Raw genomic sequence first — 22,536 nt, 5'->3', positions numbered from 1 at the left:
CATACAAGTTAAACTTCATCAGGAACATTTCCAGCTAATGCTTTGCTTTAGTACATGGAAAAAAGACCCCAGGCATGTTCAATTTGCAACTCTGAAATGGTGACTGCTCTCGTGAACAGATTTACTTATTTGCAAGTAAAGGATTTAGATGGGGAAAAAGAAGCTTTAAAAGCTCTTATGTGGTATCTTTCTCACTCTTTTCCCCTTTACCCTTTAGTGACTTGTGATCCAGAAAAGTGTAATTTTAGAAAAGGCAACCACATATTTCCTAAGCACCAATTATGGATATGATGCTAAAGGAACTTTTTTATGTCATGACATATACACTGACATCTGAAATCATATCTGAGAGATGAAAAGCTGGAAAAGTCCAGTACTCCATTCAATTCAGAGGATAGAGTCAAATCATTAGTGAGAATGAGTATGTTAAAATAATAGCTTAAAAGTATTGAGTATTGTTGTGGATAGGCCTGGTGCTGTTTATATGTTGATGGTAATTCTGCTCTCCTGGGAGGGGCCGCAGACAAGGAATAAATCATACTCAGGTGACTTAATGTAAACCAATCCCCTAATGAATATAGGAGCCAGTCACTGAGCTAGTAGGCAGGACTTCATGGTTGGAGAGGGGAAGAGAGGAAGCTGGAGAGAGTTAGGTCCTTTTGGACAGGGATAGCGTGAGGACAAGATGTAATTACAAGATCTGTTTTTAATGGCGGATCCTTCAAGATTTGCCACCAGCAGATTTAGATTTAATAAGGCTTACAAATTAGGATTTTAGTTGTTGGGCCCAGTGATTGAGTTGCCATTGTTTCTGAACTAAGTTTGTGTTGCATTTTCCTTCACACAGTGGCTCCTCTGGGTTCAAAAGAGAAAGGTACAGTGGCAAAGCATGGGTTTGCCTGTTGTGCACCACAAAGGTCATGGCAGTCTGAAGCATGGGGCTGGCATGGTAGCAACCAACCAGTGGGAACCTAGCAAGCTGGGTAGAGATGTTTCAGGGAACTCCAGGCCAGAGAGTCTCCATAGGATTATAACAGGTCAGCCATTGCCCACCAGTGCATGTCCAGCCAGGTAACCGGGGCAGAGAGTTGCTGGCACAAGCACAGGAACTTGCCAGTTCTTTTTAAAATATTTTCCACAACAGAGTATTTAAAACTTAACATGCTTTATCCCAGTTAATCACCCCATTCTTTCTCTTAAGCTGATCTAAATTGGAAGGGAAGCCTTGGTTGTTGGAAATTTAAGTAATTTACAAATGGTTCTTTGGGTATTTCAAACCAGATTAGGAGTCTGATCTTAATTTTATACCCATTCTTACTTCAAGCACTTTGCCGTCCTGAGAGCCTCACAGGAGAGACAAACAAGAATATAGGGATATGAAATGTGAAAGTATGGTTACTTTTCTGATACACAGCTGGAATTGTGGAATGACAGCACTTTTAAAGGTGTGGGTATATGCAGGCATAAATAATAGTTGATTGCTGCAGGCTGACAATCAGGCCACAGATAGAAGTGAGAATGCTGTTGTAGAGAGCAGAGGACTATACATGAATGCCTCAGCTGTGCACACAGCCCCAGCACGTCAGTTTAGTAGCATAGAGAGGTATTAGATTTGCAGAGTAGGGCATTAGTGTCTTCCCTGGATAGTGAGTTTGGAGGGGAAACTCCACATAGAAAAGTCCAAGGGTCCAAACTAAAGAAGTAGAAATGAAAGCAGATGAGAGTAGTGTATCATGGGAGTATTAGATGAAGGAAAGACAGGAGAATCACATGGTAACTTCCAAAGTGAGACACGGCAGAGGTGGTTTTCTCAGAAACACAGACAGACAGACAGACAATAGAGTAGCATGCACTTGAAGTACTGTTGGTGCTCAGAACACTCAAGTGAATATGTTTTGATTTGGCTATTAGAGCTGGCATTCTGGGTCAAGAAGGATGGCTCAGTTAACCACCACATGCTGCCCTTGAAGAGGACCCAACTTTGATTCCCAGCACCAATATGGCAGCTCACAGCCATCTATAATTCTGGCTTTAGGAGATCTGATGCGCTTTTCTGGCCTCCAAGTGCACATGCACTCAAATGCACATGACACAGACATACACGCACATCACAAAAATAAGAATAAATCCCCCCTTTATTTTTAAGAAATGCCATTTTGGTGTGGGAGGGGAGAAAAATGGTAATGGTGTTTTGTTTTATGAGGCAAGCAACTTTCAATGGAATTTTTAGGTTCAGAATTAAAAATGTACATCTACCAATAAATTTTTGAAAGATTGCAAGAATTAAAATGGGCTTCTTGAAGTGTTTTTGTGGAGTGTCTGTGTCTGAGTTAAACATTGTTGAGACAAACTGGGAGTGGTGGCACACACTTGTAATCTAAGTTCTTAGAAACCTGAGGCTGGAGGCTCACCTGCTCTAGACTAGCCTGACCTACAGAGTTAGACTCTGTTTCAAATGAGCAAGCAAAAAACATGTAGAAACACAAATATAAGACATAATAGTTGGTAAATTTACCAGAGAACAGCATGTGAAAGGAAAGGAAGAGCAATGGGGCCACAGGTTTAGATAGTTGAAATGCTAGGTGCCAGGAAAGATAGTGTTTCCTCAGTGGGACAGGGCCTTAGAGACCAGGCTCTTAGCCAGCAAAACTGCGATCAGCTATGCCTTCAAGAAGGTGGCTTGTGAAGAGCTGTAGACCTGGTGGGTCTGTTTATATTTTTCCCATTTTCCATTTCTACACAAAGCTATGCAAAAAGTTGCCACATTTTAAACTGAAGAATTGGTTTAAAAAAAAAAAAAACAAGAGAAATAAGGGATGTTATTAGATTTTTATCAAAATCTAATATAGTGTCTAGTTCTTTATAATAATCTCTGACCCAAGGAAAAGATCAACTACTAATGGTTTTCTACCATACTGATGAAATTCTAAAGTTAGGTAGTGTTATGCAGCTTTATCAAGTAGATAGATTTTGTTTGTAAATAAGCTTCTCAAAGTATTTTACACATTTCTATATCCGTCCTAAAACTTTTTAATGAGTTTTAAATTTAAAAGGCACAAAAGGTTACTGAAATTGAGAGGATAAGACGATATTGAGAAAAATGGAAATCCTAAATTATAAATGAGCACACTGCAGTATTTTCACTGTGACAGAACTAGGTTGAATTACATTCACCCACATTTTATAATTAAAACAACAGCAAAAACAAACCTGAACATCTCCTCCCAGGATTCTCTTTTGTAGGGACAATATTTTTGGCATAAAATACATGTAATATTTTTTGTATTTAAGATAATTTTATACTGTAGACTATTTTTTTAATAGTAATACTTAAGAGGTTGAAATATTTAAAATTCCTTTTACTAAAGTCTGAATAGATAGAGTAATCCGACTTTATGCAAGAAAAAAGCAAGTCTGTAAGGACGTAAATATACTTCACAGTGAGCCAGGTAGTTGCACAAGCCTATGACTCCAGCACATGGGAGACTGGGGCACGAAGCATTGCAAGTCTAAGGCCAGCCTGAGGTTCAGGGTGTCTGAACCAGAAGTCATCCTAGATTATATATAAAAATATGTACATTCAAACATGCTTCTGTTTTCAATTTACGTATTCATCATGACATTTTATCAGATACTCTCTCTCTTTCCTGTCTTCTGCCTGTTGGAACTTTAAATACTAAGAGTTTTTTTTTTTAAGTAATCTTGCATACTAGAAATATTTTAATATTTTTCTTGATATATCTTAATGACACAAAATAAATTATCAAATAAAACTTATCTTTCCACAATTCCTTTCTTCATAAATTTATAAAATTATTAGTTATTTCGAGGTATTTTTAAGTTTATTTCCCCCTCATTTTCATCTTAAGCAACTTACTTCCTGTGAAAATAATCAGACACTGTCAAAACTACTAGAAATATGTGACCTAACCCTTACTCTGGGGGCTTCTCAGAATGAGTTTCTTAATGTCTTTGGGCTTTGCCAAGCCATCACACATTTTAGAATGTATCTAGAATACATCTGTGTTAAATAATTACATAATATGGATATTTTGAATGGAAAAGTGTGAGTTAGGTCAAAAGCTTGTCTTTTCTGAATCCATCCTGCTCTGTTGAGAGTGGCACCATTTTATTACACAGGACTCGGTGAACAAGCAGTCAGTTGTCATGGCCGTCTGTTTCCTGGTAGTTTACACACCAGAAGCTGAAATCTGAGAACGGCACTTGAAGGAAAACAAAGAGCTTTACAGTATTTTTTTTTTCTTTTCAGGAAAACACACAGAAGCTAATTTTAGCTTCTTGATCAAATTGACCCAGCCTTTAACCCTGGCAAACGTTACCACAACACACTTCCAATAGACAATAGTTTGCATACCAGCATCACACTGGAAACAGATGTGCATACAGAACTGGCCTCTTTTTCCCCTCCAAGACTGAGCTTGCTGTTGTAGTAAAGTCTGAAAAGCTGTCCTTCCTCATTGAGGAATGAACCAATGCTTCCTTAAAATTTCAGACTACAAGCTTTCAAGCTTTCTTAAGGAAAATTGTATTATGTCATAGTTATGTTTCGACAGTTTTGAGTACCATTTACTAGAGAAACATCTCTATCTTCAGCATGATTTTTAAAAGGAAAGAAAGAACAAAATTGTTCACAGCCGGTCTGTGAATGATAGTTACACAGTTTATACATTAAGACATTTGGAATGTGGACAATCAATTCTTTTACTTTCTCATTGAGTTTCCGATAGTTTATATATACCAAGGTTTCATTACCAAAGAAATGCCAGTTTCCTCCTCACTTCTGTCCATCTTGGCTGGCTAGGGCCTGATGCCTGGAGCCAGCAGCAGCAGCCGCTCTGCCAGAGCCGCGGACTTGCTTGTGCTACAACTGTCTTCCTCACTCTGAAGGAGCTGGGGTGGGGATGCTGGAGGAAATATACTTTAGAATTATTTTTCTTCCTGAGCCGCCGGGAAGGCCGACTGTCTTTTGACATGCTAGTTCATTTTTTTCTTTCAGTTTTGCCAGGGGACAAGAAACAAATGTTCTCTCTGTTCACCCAGCAGTGAAAAGGAATGTTTCTATGCTGTTTGCTGAAGTAATTATTTTTCCTCAAGATAGCCTTGCTTTCTGAGATAGCAATAATTGGGAAGTGTGTGTGTGTGTGTGTGTGTGTGTGTGTGTGTGTCCTACAAATGTAAGTCATACTGGGTAACTTTTTATAAACACTTTTCACAAATATTGTTTTGTTTTAATTTCTTATATGAAATATACGGGCTCTGCAACTTTCCTGTGTTGCCCAACAAGTTAAAGGCAGATGGGTCTGAACTTAAATCCCATTTACACCCAAGTGTACAGAGCCACTGAGGAAGGAAGGTGTGTAAGCAGAGATGCCTTTAACTGATAATTTATATTGATGAATTTTAGGAGGATACATTTCTTCATCATGGTTGCAGAACATTGTGTAAACTGTTACTTATTAGAGTTTTAGAAACTAAATGAACTTTTTGATTCTCCAGTGCGCACAGATTAGTTGCCTACCTGTAAACATTCCTTTCTCCTGGAAACATCAAGAACATTGTGTATCCCTGCAGATAATTTTTTTTAACTTTAAATTTTAAATAAACGTAGGAGCCTTAGAATTATACTACAGCTATATGAAATTTCTTATATGTGAAATTGCATGAAGTAGATGAATCTTGGGATCCTGCAACAATCAATAATTACATATTGAATATATTAAATAAAAATATTTTTAAGCTTTGTGGGGTTATATAAGCAGCCATTGATGATATCCACACAATTTTATTTCTTATAGTTTCAAATAATGTCTAATAGCTACCCTTGAATTTTCTGAGCAGAATTTAAACTATTTTCCTGGAATTTTTATTTGACTGCCAAAATGTAAAATTCTCACTGGATTTTGATTGTGAAATTCAATGCTTTTTGTGTGCATGATTTTATTACCAAAAGATTTTTTTATTCATAGTTTTCTTTTTCCTAATAAAATTTATGTCTTTTCTTTCAATAAAACATGACATAACTACTCTAAATACTTTCTCCATTTATAATTTCTGCTAAATATATTTTTAGACTTTGAGTTTTATTTTGTTAATGCTTAGTCAAAGATACATAGCTTATGTACTTTAATCATTAGAAATATGTACTAATAAAATAATGGTTTTGTGATCAAAGAGAGCTTTCATAATCTGTTCCAGACAGAAGTTTTCATATAATGCATATATTTATTGTTTCACAGATTACTAAAATAAATATTCAAGTTTATAGTACTAATTTCTGCTTAGCATGAAGTATCCGGATCTATATTTGCCCTCCCTAATTTTCTCCAGTGATGATAGTATTATCCCTACTGCATTCCATTCTCACTGTGTGACTTGATAAGAAGCCTAGTCCCAAGTAAAGATGTGTGAATAGACATGAAGAAATGTTCTTTTAACAAGAAATCTCTTCAGCTTTATCATCTTGATATGGCAAGTTACAGCCAGAGACTTTTCACAAATCATGGGAAATGCACTGAATAGTTCCAGCTTGACTTTATGCATAGAATAGGTACTAACAGTTGCACTGTAGAATACTGAGTCTTTCCTATGCTAAGACTGTTTCTTAGTAGCTCTGTAAGATAGGTGGTCTGAGCCCTAATTTGAGGCATAGAGGGATAAAGTGACTCATGTAAGGTCATGTAAGTAATAAATCATTGATATAAGATTTAAGCCCAGGTTTTCCACCTAACTCCAAAATGGAAAACAAAACAAAAACAAACAAAAAACACTCCACTTAATACCATGTGTGTATATGTATATGCTTATAATACATTTATATAGGTATGTGCATCAGTGGTTTTTACTACAAATAGCCAGCATTTCTTCCCTTGTCTTTCTGCAGGGAAAAAAAATCTTACTGTAAGAAAAACTGACTTTGAGTCATTCAAGCATCTAGAAGGTAGTTGTATGTTTGGTATTGTGAATATTTACTGCCATATTTATCCCACAGATAGACATGTATCAACGTGCATTCAGGTGACAGTTACACTCTTTACGCTGTAGATTTCTGTTGTTCTATAATGGTGAGCTGTCTTCTTAAGGCTAACTGCATTGCAAACACTAGTGCATTCAGTTTTGTTTTTTGTTGGGGGGGTTGTTTGTTTGTTTGCTTTTGGACTCATAGCATTGCAGTGTCTCCTTTGCAGTTTTTGTTTTAAAAACAAAAGAAACAGACTGAGTTCATCCATCTATTATAACTTCCTGTACAAGGTAGCCTTTCCGTTTGTCCTGCCAACAATACTTGTCCTTCTTCCTGTGGTACAATTTTACCTTGGTACTTAGGGAGAAGCTGAGAGAAAAAGCTCCCCACAGACACAAGGTGCCCTTACCCTAGCCACATTAGGAGCTGTTTGACCTCACAAGGACAGAAGCAATTAAGTCTTTTTTCTTTTTTGATTTGCTGCAGAAGAAAGAGCATGCAGAGCACTTGTTTGTATTTTCATATGTTTTTATGGTTAATGTTTTCAGTGGCCTGTGTTATAAAGTAAACTGTAACTACTTCTATAAGCATATTACAGTAGGAAAGCAAAACTGTATATTCCTAGATATTTATATCATTTCACTCAAGCTCTCAGAGTAAAACTTTAGGGGAAAGAAGAAAGATTTCTTCCCAAACATTTCAATTAGAAACTCAATTTCATACTCTTGGCAGTCTTATGTATAGGTTTTCTTACATGATTGTTGAATAACATGTTATTATATGAGGGGGAAGAATAGCTCTTTTGTTGGCTGTATTACATTTTGTGGTGAAATTGGAGAAAACAAATCATTAAGGAAGTCTATTTTGGTTCAAGACATTACACACTTATGACGAGTCTGTTTTTTAACCTTGCCAAGTTAAAAGAAAATGCAGACCCATTTGTATTAGAACAGGAAAGCATGTTCCAGATTGCAATCTGCCGGTAACATCATGTGTCGGGGGTGGGAGGCATAGGAAAGTGTGTGATGGACTGAGTGTCCACACATACATGCCAGCTTATACAGGGTCATGCTGATTTTCTTAGATGTGGTCACTACTAATTCACTAATTACTAATTTTCTAGATCCTGCTTCAGAAGAAAGAAAAAATGTTTTTGGTTTTTTGTTTTTGTTCTTGTTGTTTTGTTTTGTTTTGTTTTGTTTTTTAATGAACTGTTAAACTCTTATAACCCCTGTCTCCAGGCTTGTTTCCCTCTGGCAAGTTCTCCAGTTTTCCAAACCTCTATCGCTATCTCTTCTTTGAAACCATCAAAGAATGCCTTATGGTCAGTACACACACACACACACACACACACACACACACACACACACACTTCCACAACTTAAACATAAAACAAGTAAACAACAACAACTAAAAAAAATCTTTTTATATGTTTGTAGCAGATAGAAAGGGATAAAAGAAATGTGTAGAGTTCAGACATGATTTAGGTGAACTCAACATCAGTTAAAACAGGTAGAGTAGGCCCTTAACTCAGTATAATTCTTTAACCTTTGGTTAATTACAATAAGAATATTAAAGAGTTAATCATAGCAAAATTATAAAAATATAATACATACCAAAATGGTTTACAGCATATTCTGAATTGTCACTAGCAGCTTACCATTTTACATGCCTTGTGTTTTAGAAGAGAGTTTTGTTCCAGACCCCACCGGTGGATGAGGAGCTGTTTTCAGTTGATGGCTACTAAGAAAAAGATTTGAGTACTTTTGCTTTAGGACTGTGGCCTCTGCCAAATTGCCCATACTCTGATAGATAGTCCCACACCCACTTCAATGCCCATATATGTAGCTCTAACTAGGCTTTCTGGGTTTAAAGAACAAATTTAAAGTACTTAAAGTTGGAAGGAGTTGTTGAGATAGGAGTCCAGGAGGAGTTTTCGGGAGGGAAGTTGATAGGATTATAAAACATGGTATTTAGAGATAAAATTCTCAGATAATGAGAACAGTTACTTAAAAGAAAATTGTTAAAAAAAAAGAGGAAACAAATGCTATAATTTAGTGCAAATATATATTAACTGTGCTGCTTTGTGGGGCCATCATGTTGTAGTGATCATTGAGTGCTGAGATTTGGAATGGGACAGAATTGGAGTCTATTTCTTGTTTGACGTGATCTAAGATAAGTAAGACATAAACTATTGCCTGAGATGTTCCAGTGATGAAAAGAGACAGCCACTGTTCCTGGTGCATGGCCGACGTCACTCAATGTCACCCAGGACTTTCCTAAGAACAGGGTTCTTCTGAATAATGAGCAGATGGGTGGGTGGGCAGATTCATGGATGGATAGGTGAGTGGATGGATGGATGGATGGATGGATGGATGGATGGATGGTTGAATAGATGGATAGATAGATAGATGGATGATTGCTGTTCCTCTCACTCCCTTTCCTTCCCAGTCATCCTACCAGAGCAGAGCCAAGAACACAAACCCCAACCACAGCCACTCAGCTCCCTTGGATATATCATGATGAAAAATCTTAACCTCCCTTCCTCCCTCCTCCTCTTCTTGCCAGCCTCCTTCCCTTTGGTACTTTAACCCAGAGTTTACATACATGTTAAGGATGTACCCTAACATAGTCTCATCCTAGCTTCTGAGACTCACATATTTCTTATTGTTAACAGTAATGACTATTAGCAAACATGGCTTATCAGAAGTGAGAAATATATTTGGTATCACATGGGAGATTATTATTTTTCAACCAAACTTCTTGTGTTTCCTCTTTGCTCTGTGATCTTTCATTAGCCCAAGTTTTCTTGTAGGACAAATGGGAAAAGTGAAAACAAAGCCAGAAATCAAGAGACTGTCTATGATAGGCCATGGCCATCAAGGGGGCTGGCCTCAGCACAGCCAGCCATTGTAGGACATAGCTTCCTTCACCTACTACTGCAGTTCTTTTCTATTTAGAGTTAAAAAGGAAGAGGAAAATACAGAGAGTTGGAAGGCTCATTCTATGTGACTAAGAATCAGTTTACTTTAAAATTTTTAATTAAGCACCCATACTTTTTAATACCATGTTTAAAAGTATGTGATTCGTCACAAAGAAAAACAAATACAGTCCAAATTATTTTCCTTTTGGTTTTCCAAAGAGTTGGATTATTCCATACTCTCGATCACCATGTATATAGAGCCATTGTCTTTGTGCAGGTATTAGCCACATGTGGTCAGAGAATAGAACCATGAACTGCTTTTTGTTAGAAGTGGGAGAAAAAGTGAAGCCCTGATATTATCTACCACAGCTCTTCTTCTGCAGAAGTGAACGAACTACTTCATGTTTTGCTTTGTGGACACATCACCTGTGCTGTTTCATTTGTGCTTAATGCCCCATTGAAGCAAAAGGTGACAGATAGTCTCATGTAGGTGGTAAATTGGTACACTTTGCCAGCAGATGAATTGGTTTTTGTTTTTTTTTTTATTATTTGAATTTGTTTTATTTTGTTTTATGGCACATGGTCTATACATCAGGAAGGAAATAATCATAAATGAAGTATTTCCACATACAAAGGAGTGCCTGGTTTCTGTGTAAAAGTGATAAGCTATCTTCATGAGGAATTTAGTACAACAGATTTTTATTTCACATTAAAAGGGGTTATTTTTGCAATTATAGCACATATGTAGAAAGGGGTACTTTATAAACATGTATTTTAACTTGTGGTTTCTATTGCATACCTATATTATCTCCAAATATTACCTGGTGTTTTTATTTTGGTTTTCCTACATTCAATTTAATGTAAACATTTTCTTTTCTTAGTACAAATAAGTTAAATTCAGAATTTTTCATTCTATTATTTGTAATTGGGAAAGATATTAGAATATTTTTTAAAAAATCATGAAAGAAATAACAGTAGTTTAATTGTTTTTCTATAACAAATGTTAGAACAGTTGGTTTGTGCAAGTAAATTTTGAGGAGAATAGTTTTGGGACCCTCAAGTCCAGTAGAATTTAATTAAATGTGAATGTGTAACTTTAAATTATCATAAACCTAATATGCATATCACACTCATGTTCTGTAACTCAATAAAAGCATAAAGTACCTTCACATGAAATTTGTTTTTCTACCCCATAGTCCTTTTGAACCACATACATTACATAGCTTCCTCATATTGTCTTCGTTATTTAAGTCTTTATAATATCCCACACATGTTTAAATTGCTCTTTCACCTCATGGCACATCCACAAACACAGAGGAGACAGCTTGGGTGGTCCCAAGTGCTCCAAAACCAGCTGCACTCTTTTTTCCCTTCTGGGGTACTCTTATCTTGGGCATTAAATGTTGAAAACATTGTTAGACTTCACATAAGGTCCCAAAAGACTTTCAGGTCCCAAAATGTGCATTCCTTCGGGAAATAGGAGGCAGATCTTGTAGCCATGGTCCCTAGGCTGTGGGATGTTTCTTCCTGTTGCAGAGGTCCCTGTCTCGCTGCAGGAGGAGTGTTTCCCAGCTCTGCTCACTGGAAGTCTTCTTTAGACACTACAACTTTACTCGAGCTGTTAGCCTAGAATCGACACTGATATGGCTTCAAATCACACCATCAATCTTGTTTTCTCTAGTTAACATTTCAGAATCTGCTAAGATGGAAATGGAAATGGAAACAGAAAGGCTAAGTAGGCTTCACGTTGCCTTGGAGCTCTGTTTCATTCTGGGATTACAATGCTGCTTCCATCATACTCAATTTTATAATTGGCATTTATTTCCTTCTGTGAAAACAAACATTGCTGTTAGTGTTAAGCAGTGTGTACCATTCTGTGATTTCCTTTCCAGTAATTCATTGGGAGGAACAGCAGAATGAAAGACTCTGTATCTAGTTGACTTGTGATAAGAAAACTCTAGAGGTGAGGAAGGTTTATAAAGCATACATGCAGAGCACAAATGAGTAGAGCCTTGATCACTACCGGAAAGGCAGATTGTTTCTTCTCTCTCTGGAGGATTGGCAGTGTCTCCTGGGGATGTTGTAATCTTTGGAAAGATGTTCTTTTTAAAATCTCTGGAGTATTCTTTGCATTCTCGGCCATAACATTATTAGCTATCAAGAGCTAATAACTCCCAAGGCTCGGCTTTAGGCATTCTATGATTCTCACTATCTCCTGGAACACCGTGTAAAGTTTTCAAAGCAAAAGGGAAGCACAAGCCAGCTTATACTGCTTCTTAAATGAAGTTAGAGATGGCAGAGGGATAACAGTTTCCTAAGTAGCTGCTTCTGGCTATTGAGTTCCAATTTCATTTCTGATCCTTTGTCTAAGAACCTGTACAATGATTAGCTTTTAGAAGAGTTAGCCATTATTTTTTTTCAAGATTCTTAAACTTATTTTTAATCTCATTGCTGAAACATTGTTGCAAAGACTTAATATAAAAGATAAATGCAGGAACACTCTAGCAAAACAGAGTTGTGTTCCCAGTGTGCTTCGTTTCCTTTCCTTTCCTTTTTCCTTTCCTTTTCCCTTTCTTTTTCCTTTCCCTTTCCCTTTCCCTTTCCCTTTCCCTTTCCCTTTCCCTTTCCCTTTCCCTTTTCCTTTCCTTTTTCCTCCCCTCCCCTCCCCTCTCCTCCCCTCCCCTCCCCTCCCCTCCCCTCCCCTCCCCTCCCCTCCCCTCCCCTCCCCTCCCCTCCTCTCCTCTCCCTCTCTTTGTCCTTTAATGAATGCCAGTGTATCTGGAATCATCGAGCTGTTCGAGTTCCTTAGTGCTGGCATGTAGACTTCATATAAGCTCCTGGGCTGGGGGGATGGGGGGTGGGGGGTAGGGTGGGGTTGCACTCATCTGTCCTCCATTCCCATCCTCTGGGTTAATGTGCCTCAACCTGCCTCAGGCTTCCTCTGCTCATCTTCCACTTCTTTCAGCTGCCTTTTCATATTGCCCTCATATTTTATTCCTGGACTTCCATGACAATTTCACAGCCACCAACGTTGCAAACCTCAACTTTTCTCTTTTTCTAAGGATACCTTCAGCTATAGACGGTCCAGAACCTCTGTCTCATCATTTTTTTCTGATATGTCAACTCAAATCCTCTTCTGAGATCTTTCCATCATTCTCTTGCCTGTGTTCTACAACCTCTCTCACTTGTGAATCACTCTTCATTCTGCAGTTCCTCAGTTAAAATGTCACCTTTTATACCATTCAAAACTGATTCTCCTCTCCACTGTGCTGCCATAGCATGCATGCAGATGTTTGTAGCATTCATTAAACTTCTTCCTGCTTCCCCTTCCTGTCTAGTCTGCTCAGGCTCTTCACCCCACTTTCACCCAACACATTCTACCTGCATTGGCCCATTTCTCCCCCATTGTCTTGCCCACCTGTTTTCTGCTGAGAACTTAGATGCTGCTTGCATGCTTCCTGCCATACCACAGGGACCTATCTTTAAGAGTACATGGGGCACATCTTCATAAGCTGTTACAACCAGTTCTCTCTTCAGAATGCAACACCCTCCACTGGTTATGCCCTCTTAATTTTCCACACTGCCCTGACCTAGTGCTGGCATATATCAATTGCTCCATATGCCCTTGCTACATAAGAGGAAAAAATCCTAATTGCATTTAAAAAGCATTACAATGCCATATTTTTTGGGACAGTTGGATACCTGGTGTTTCCTCTATGACATTTTCTGTGAATATTCTAACTGCAGGGCTTATTTCAAGTGTGGGCCCAGATTCCCCACGTTCAGGCTACCAGGTGAGTTCAGTCACTGTAATACAATCTCACCAAGTGACATATGTCTTCTCTGCATGGTTGTTCCATCACTTTCCTTCCTTCAAAAATACCACTCTTCTTAAGGCTTGGTATTCTTCACTAGTCTCCTTCCTAGCTATGTCTGTCATTTACACATGTGCTTGGCTGGTTCCTGTTACTTGGCCTACAAATCTGTCCTATGTCATCTCCTTTGAGTAATTTATAACCTCTATAAAATTCACAAAGAGGCAGTTTTTTACTTTTTGAGTAATGGCAAGAAAAAACTGCCCTGGGAATCAGAATCCAGTGAGTCATAGATTATTTTGTTATTTATGACGAGAGAGTGGTCATTGACAATATTTGGCAATTTTACAGCTATGAACCTAGGCTATTGTGCTTTAGAATGTAATTTATTAAGCAAATAAAAGTTGTACTGGTAATGGGCTCTGCTAAGTCTTGGGGAGCATGTGAGCTCGAGGCCGGAGCAGCTGTAGAAGTTTCATAGTAGTCACATACATCTCAGATGTCTGGACACTAATATTTTACACTTACTTCATGGTTTTATTTGTTCAGTTGCCTTTATATTCTTGATTGGATTCTAACCAACCATTTTCATTTAAGATGTCATCAACTTTGAGTAGTAAGGGAGGAGCCTGAAGAAATGAAATTAATACATATTTTAAAAAAAACCATAAATCCCTCTTTCTTAGATATGACATTTAGCTATAAAGAAATACCAGGTGTGTTTGTGGAAAACACTAGCAAAAAGGCTTGTCAGAGAAAGAAAAGGACAAGGGTCTAAAGCTGTTAGCTCACGCCACAGAGAGACACAGTAAACACAGAGAGGTAGGGATATGTCGTTTGTGTGTGGTTACTTAGGCCAGAGTTTGCATGCGCCCGCACAATTATGAATAAGAAGACCTAGAATTTCACTTGAAACATTCATCTCGATCACAATGTTGTAAGCTCAACTTCAGCTTAATAATTGATGACATTGGGGCAATCCTTACTTTTAGTTTGTATGGAGAAAAGGAAATCTTCAAATTCTTAGCAGAGAAAGTTAATCTTTTTCTAAATAGTAATGTTGGGCAGCACTTATGAGTTTTCATAATTTTAAAGCTAGAAATTATCTGCTTTGGAACAATTATCCTTCACGAACATCTGAGAGCACTGAGCATTGGAGATGATCAGTTATTTAAAACTTACCAGTTAGAAAAGCTCTCAAGAAGCTAGGCCAGAGTTTTCCCTTCTCTCCTCAGTGACAAAGATCAAAGCTTCTTCCTACTTATTTTCCCAAACGAATATACTGAACATGAATATGTATATGGGTGCAATGTGATGGTCCCCTCTACCCTCATGTATAACAGCTGTGTGTGTGTGTGTGTGTGTGTGTGTGTGTGTGTGTGTCTTTAGCAGAGGCAAGTTCCAGGAACATTCCTGAGCAAATGCTCAAGTTACTGTGCTGCTAACACTTTTTAGGACAAATAGTAGTTGTCATTTAGCTTTTCCTTAATGACACCTAGGGGTTTGTTTGTTTGTTTTTTTAATTAATTTATTTATTTACTTGACACCTACTCTAGAAAACAATGTTCTCTACTAGTTGTGGCAATATCTGTCTACTGAATTTCTTTTTGTTTTCTTCTGATGAACAGTTTTTAGTGTCAGAAAGCTAGTTTTTCATTCTTTTCTTTATGGTCCTTCTTAAGAAATTCTGGCTTGGCTTACAATCACAAGAAGCTACTCTGTGTCCTTGAGAAGCTATAGTTCTACCATTGCCGTGTTGTCTTGATCTACCCCAAGCTAATTTTACGCATGGTAAGTGGGCCAACATCTCTATCTTGCTGCTCTAGAACCTGACTAGAAATGTTTCCTCTTTCACCAGTGAATGACTTTGACCCCTTTGCTCAGTTAAAAATGATAATAAATACAGACATGCCAACCATGCTGTTATACACCTGTCAACATAACACTTGCAGGCTGAAGCTGGAGGGATGTGAGTTATAGACTGGAGCTATGTGAGACCCCATATCTAAAAAAGAAAAAGTAGAATAGTTACTTTTAAGGCTCTTTATTAATGAATGATATCTTACAGTGTACTATAATAAATTTTCAAACAGAAGTACAAAAAGTAGACACCACCCTTTGTGGATTATACAATACTTGAACCTATGTTTAAGACTGAAGCAGAGAGAGAATTGTATAAGAGAATGAGAATCTGACATTGTAGGTATAAAACTCCAGTCAGTAAATTTCACTGCCTTTGATCTGTTCTTGCTATTTGAAGAAATAAATATTGTGTCTAAAACAAAGCAATTATAATACTGAAAAAGCACTTACTTACCAAGTACTTATACCTCAATAGCTCTGCATAATGAGATATCGTGAGCCAAATAAGAATATGAACATTCAGGATATCTTTGTATCATTGAGATAGTATATATCAGTAATTCACAGGAACTGAAAGCATGTATACAGGCTGAACAGAGGCCACCAGCCAGATGGAAGAACTGTTTGCTGATTCCTCGGGTGGCAGGAAAATATGCTTCCATTTCTGAACAATCAGCTGATTAAATCAAACACTATGTCATGATAGTAGGTGTCAGTGTGACAACAGAAAAGCCCTTTTCCTATTTGTAATCATTGAAAAATGATTATCAAATCATTCTGTTACTAACAAATATTAGTGGCTACACTAACAGAAAGCTTTAGTTCCAACACAAAATAGGTAGTATTGAATATAATTTGTCAAATTACAAATGAACCTACCCAACTCAAGCCTCAGTTAAGAACTGGGGACCGAGGAGCTGTATACATGTATTTGTGTGTATATTTGTGTGTATCTGCATGAACATGTTTGTACCATGTGAACAAGGTCTTTCTTGACAATGGATAGAACACCTGGACCAAAATCCAGTCTTTGATTTTCATTGTGAACATAATTCCTATCTAAGGTAGCCCAAAGTTGAGTTTCTAAGAACTATTAGTAATGTTCAGTATTTAAACAGACAACGAAAAAACAGTAGGAATACCTTTCTTTCAAATCCATACAACTACTTTTTAACACAGTACATACTTCCCCCAGTGTATGATATACTTTTACTTAAAGTAAAAATTTTTACCCAGATGCATTTAACGTACATTTTGCAGTCATATCATCTGCATTTTTATGTAAATTAAAACTATATGGTAGAATAGCCCAAAATTAGACACAGCCTTCAGGCTCTGTACAAAGTTAAGTCAAACTAACTTAACTAGTTGTCTCAGAATCCCTTCCTACTCTAAAATAGAATGGAGCACTAGTTACTTTGGTTTGTGTATATTATTCTATCAGCCATACTAGTAAATAAACAAACAACCTTAAAAGATATTATTGTGTTAGTGCATAGTACATTCCTATGCATAACATTTAAAATCTTAATTTCCGAACATGTATATATCACAACAAGAAGAGTAGCATTGTTTCAGGACTTTCTAATGAAAGTCTTCTTACAGGCATGATTGATAGAAGGCTTTGGATTCCTTCTCTGACACAATACTGAGTCTAAGTTTCACAAGTGTGATCCAGAGACTGCATGTACATTAGAAATTCAGTCCTAGACCCATTTTGCAAAACATTTTTCATTATAGAGTAGATAAAAAGCAATCCAGACTCCAGAAGCCCCAGGGTCACACTATGAGGAGCGCTACCTGGTGCTTTCGGAATGCCTATGTGAAGTACATATAGCATTTGGAAATGACACCTATGACCCTGTAAAAACAGCACATATGTAGAGACTGACAACAAACCAAAATTTTTAATATTTAGATTTTTAATATATGCTTATCCTACTCAGAAAGCAGTCAGCATATCTTAAAACATTTAAATGCATAGAAAATACACAGTAGGAAAAATAGCATGCAAATACCAATTCACAGACGTCAATATATAATAAAACTAATTTATATAACATTGAACATCTGAAAGAGCTCAACAAATAAGTTTCTTATAGAACTTGTTATAAAGACAACTGGTCAAGGTGCAGGGAAAACTGATACACTTGCAACACACACCTACACCTAAGGCTCGGGGACCATTACAGAAGAGTTGGTGGGATGAGCATGTGGGCCAGAGGACCAGGACATCTGCTGCTAGACACTGTCTTCTACATATGCCAGGGAAATTACACATATTACATTTCAAAAATACAGTCACCTAAACAAGGCTGACACAGTAGCAATGTCAGTAGACATGCTAGTGCGGGTGAGGGAAATCTCACAAGGCCTCACCCCTAAATGAAGAACAGTTCGTCAGTCTTCTCCAGGGACAGGACCGCTGACAGGTTATCCAGTCTAAGCAAGAACATACATGAGCAGAATGAAATTCACTCAGCAGGTGTGTGTGTGTGTGTGTGTGCTCGTGGGTGCGCGCGTGCACATCTCTTTCTCTGTATATAGCAATAATTAAAGAAGAAGAGATATCATGTATTTAAGAGGGGGGATGGGGAGAGTTGTAGGGGAAGAAGAGCATAGACTTGCTGTCAATAGAGTACTCAGATATGAAAAACTCAAGGAAAGATTACATTAAAAAAGACAATATAAAGATAGAGCTATAAGTTTTATTCAGTTGAGGACAGACCTATTACTTCACAAATAAGATGAAATGGGGCTAACTGTTCCTTGCTGATAGCCACTAAGATACCTATTTTCATTCTGTTGGAAATACAAAGCCATTTAACCTGTTTAGAAGGTTGACTACAGCATAACTGGAATCTAGCCTAGTGTTTTCTCTCAAACAAAGGCTTTGATATTATTGAAGCACTTGGAAAACTATTTACTGACTTACTAAAGTTCTGTGACTTAAAATTTGGCAAAGAATATCTCAGCCTAGAAAATGTCAAGGAGGGATAGGAAGATGGTTCACAAAGAAAACCTGACAACTTGCGTTAGATCTCAAGGTTACACACGGAGAAAGTTAGGGCCTAGCCCTGCAAGTTATCCTCTGTGCTGTGGCGCGTGTGTGTGTGTGTGTGTGTGTGTGTGTGTGTGTGTGTGTGTTCCCACCTCTCTTTCTCTCACACATTTAAAACATAAAAATTTTAAATAAAAATATTCTGATATTTCAGCTATCATTGGAAATAAGCAGATGACAGTAAGCATTGTTAAAATTTCAAAACAGAAGACAGATAAGCATGCCCTTGGCATGTAAAAATGAAATTCCATACTTTGAAAGCATATATGGAAATAAAAAAGGCTTGGTGTTATGGTAGAAGGAGCACCTGTCAGCCTGCTGGGAAGAGCTTAGAAGAATAGTGTGCTCTGACAATATGATTCACTAGCAAAAGGCAAAAAATAGCTATGGTTTCCACATACAATCCTAGAAGTATCTAAGAGAAGAGCAGAGAGTAGCAAGGGAAGTAGGGGTGTTGAGACCAATTTCCATGGTGATGCCAAACTTCAGAGTAGGCCACAGTAGTCCTGGTGTGCCAGGGCCTGAGGCCACTGGTGGGCTGTGAAGGTCGGTGCAGGGCATCATGAAAACTTCCGTTAGAATCATGTCAGGGTGTGATCGGTTAAGCCCTCCAAGGAGCTATAAGCACTAGCAAGCTACAAAAAGAGTTTTATTGTCCCTGCTTCTTGAGAGCAAATGCATTCTGAATCAAATTGACCATAAAGCAGTTACAGAATGAAGACTATAAAAGAAACAACAACAACAAGAAGAACAAAATCGTAACAAGCTCTTTCCAGCCTAATAGTGGTCTGTACTTGGGCATCTGAATTCTGGTGAGCAGCCACATTTTACCTGCCCTTTCACTAAAACCCCTACGATTTTGACAAGTTTTTAAAAGTGTTCACTCACACTCAGAGACACTAAGTGATACTTGTGAGCTGAAAACAGCAAAAATAATATACTGTTGAATTCACTCTGTCACTCGCAGCACAGCCTCTGTACCCTGTGGCTTCGTGTGTGCACGGTTGGGTTTTGCTTATGAATGCCCCTCCACTCTCTCCCACATCATTTCCCTTCTATGTAACCAAATCCGCCCAGCAACTGGAGGCCCAAACAATCTTATTAACTTAAAAGTTTTCCTGCAGATTTATTGACCCAGTAGAGTTAAACAGAGTAAGTGTTGATCAACACCTCACAGGTATTTCTTTAATTATTGGACTGGCATCTCTGGGGCCTAATAAAAATTTGCAGTGAGGGTTAGTAATAAAGTGACTATTATATTTATTTATTTGTGGGGGAGGAAGCATTTTGGTTTTTCTAAAAGGAACCTCTACTTCTTCCCATAAATTGTAGCTGTAGCCTTGATAACACTTTTGCTGAACAATAAGGTCTCCAGGGCTACTCACTGAAAGAGATTAAACTATAATTAAACTACACTATGAATAAAGGAGAGTTGGAAAAAGAAGGAAAAAAATTGGGGGGTTTCATAAAGCAGAAAAGAAGTACATTGACTGGTGTTTACAGCCGAGAAACTTTTCCCCCCTTCTTGACTACAAAACAGTCTTATTTTTAACCAGCCAAGGTTTTGCAAGACTGCCGTATCAGTCCCACAGTTCTGTGCTTTGAAATAATTGCACCAAGCTGGTCCCAAATCAGCAGTAACTGACTGCAAGGCGGGAGAGAAACATTGCTCAAGTGCACAGTGCTGATGAAATTTGCCATAACACTATGAGTTATGTCGGCTGCCTGCGTGAGGTTCCACATAACGGGAAAAGAGAAGTTAACTAGTTCTTAATTGAACGTACAGCTACATAATATCCTTTTGTTTAGGCTTAAAAATGGATTTTTTTAAACCTCCTTATCAGTACAGCTATTAAATATTGTGGCTCTCTGGCTATCAGTCTCCGATCAGCACAGTTAGTGCATTTTACCTTCCAAGGAAGTGCACTCTGAGCCAGCTGGAGCACGAGAAATGGAGGAGCTGGAGAAAGTCATAATTGAAACAGGCGACTGCACAGTACAGACAGGAAATAAAAGGAAGACTGGCCCTCCAACGGATTAAATTAGATGTTTCAGATTCAGACAGTATCAGGAGAAAGAAGACTGATGTGAGAGGGGAAAGGTAACAGTGAGTTCATTCAGATGGCCCCTCCTCCTCACACTGCACATGTTTGTGCTGGACTCTCACTGTGCCGCCCTGTAGGGCAGCCTCTGCACTGCCTGACACTGCCAAACAACAGTGAGCAGGTCCCTGCCTTAATGTCACACTATCCTCTCCCTCCTGTCTGCCCTCTCCCTCTTAGAGGCCTTTGGTATTCTATTTCCATAAATTAGGCGTGAAATTATGTTGGGCTGAGGATACATGATTTCAGCTGTTTTATAGTTGGAAAAGAAAATCTTTTAGACCTAAAGCAAAAACATTTTTTAAATATACTTCCTGCCTATTAGTTTGAGATATGCCTATTACAGATAATGCCTGCTTTGTAGGAACTTTCTTCTGTCCTTTTGATCTCATGGAATTCTGTCTTGTCCTTCAGTTCAGATAACAGTTATTGAGTATCAACTGTATACTAAGACTAAGTGGCAACTGCATTTTTGTACACTGAATACAACCGTGTTAATTTATGTGCAGTTCATTCACATTCCTGAGTGAAGACTTGTGTTTCAAATCTTTTTCTAAGAAGATTTTATTTTGCATTGGACTAAGCTACTGAAACTTGTTCAACATTTTCTCGTTTCTCTTTCCTTTTGTGGTTCTGTATCAGTTTTTTTTATTATTATTATTTAAGCAAATACAGCCTCTATTTAACAAAATTTTCTGTAAATACCCAGTTCCAAAGTTTGTTGCTGGAAGTGGCTTAGACACTGCCTTTAAAGGTCAGCACACATCTCAGCATTATAGGACCCAGTGCCCTTAATAATAGACTAGGACCTTGCTCTGTGATGAGTATAAACACACTGAATGTAGAATTTTATGCTCAGAAATCTTGACTTTCTCCATGGTCTTCTCTAAGCTAATAGCGATGCTCTAGAAAGTAGATGGAGTTTTGCCAGCGAAGGTAGAAGTCTCTTCTTTCCGACTTTCTGTGACTTTCTTCGAGCACCTACCACATATCAGAGGAGCATGGTCCTTCTGCAGGGGGTTGACATGGAGTCTGCTCCCTCTGCTCAGGTGTGGTGGTTGTTTAGCTTCTTGAATTGAGCCCTGAGAAAATTCCCATGCAAACATCTGCTTCGTTTGCCTTGTCTGCTGGTGAGAGTGGAGTGGGACCAGAAGAGCATCGTTTGAGTGGGTTTTGTATGGAAAATATTGTGGGTTGCTTCCACTCCAGCTGGACAGCTTTATACAGCTATAAACCTTTATTGCTGCATTAAGTTCTGTTCGAAGGGTATGAATCTCTGATACTCATGGTCCAACAAAACTGCTACCAATTATCTACTGAACAGCTACCAAGATCAGCAAGTTGGACAACAGCAACAACAAAATGTATGTACTGAGCACTATCCAATAAGAGAGCATCTTTATTCTCAGAGAAAAGGTTACCTTTATAAACTTAAAAAGAAAGATATCAGATTCACCCCAAAGCCTGTCTTGCATTGCTACCTCACAGAGAATATGTCTCCATTCTTGAAAAATAATTTCAACATAAATCTCAAAGAATGAGATTGTGTTACAGAAAACACTTGTTTCTGATGTGGTGAACATTGTTCTTACCACTGGCCAATATTGAACCATTCCAGGAGCACAAGGAAGCAGATTGTGTCATCAGAGTGTCACTTTCAGGAGCAAGGGTGGAACAACAACAGCTGCTGGCTGCTGAGATCTGTCACCTCTGTAGAAGTGAGCCCAGACATCCACTTGAGAATTTACAGTCGCCAGAGCTCTCTTCTTCTATTCTTTCCAATAGTTACCTCA

The 22,536-nt window shown here is 38.0% G+C and overlaps 1 protein-coding gene and 1 long non-coding RNA gene across 3 annotated transcripts in view; one reads left to right on the top strand and one right to left on the bottom strand.

Annotated features, from left to right (window-relative positions):
* Gm35672 overlaps nt 1-4,891 on the bottom strand; it is a 104,704-nt gene extending 99,813 nt beyond the window's left edge. The window contains exon 1 of the long non-coding RNA XR_001780886.2: nt 4,774-4,891. This is a non-coding gene — a long non-coding RNA (predicted gene, 35672). The remainder of the gene's footprint in view (nt 1-4,773) is intronic.
* Gmds (GDP-mannose 4, 6-dehydratase) overlaps nt 1-22,536 on the top strand; it is a 519,180-nt gene that overhangs the window by 325,442 nt on the left and 171,202 nt on the right. The gene's annotated exons all lie outside the window — the stretch shown is intronic.

The sequence above is a fragment of the Mus musculus genome, chromosome 13 (assembly GCF_000001635.26).
Source record: "Mus musculus strain C57BL/6J chromosome 13, GRCm38.p6 C57BL/6J".
NCBI lineage: Eukaryota > Metazoa > Chordata > Mammalia > Rodentia > Muridae > Mus > Mus musculus.
The sequence above is the reverse complement of the archived record's forward strand: the minus strand, read 5'-3'. Positions and strand labels throughout refer to the sequence as shown.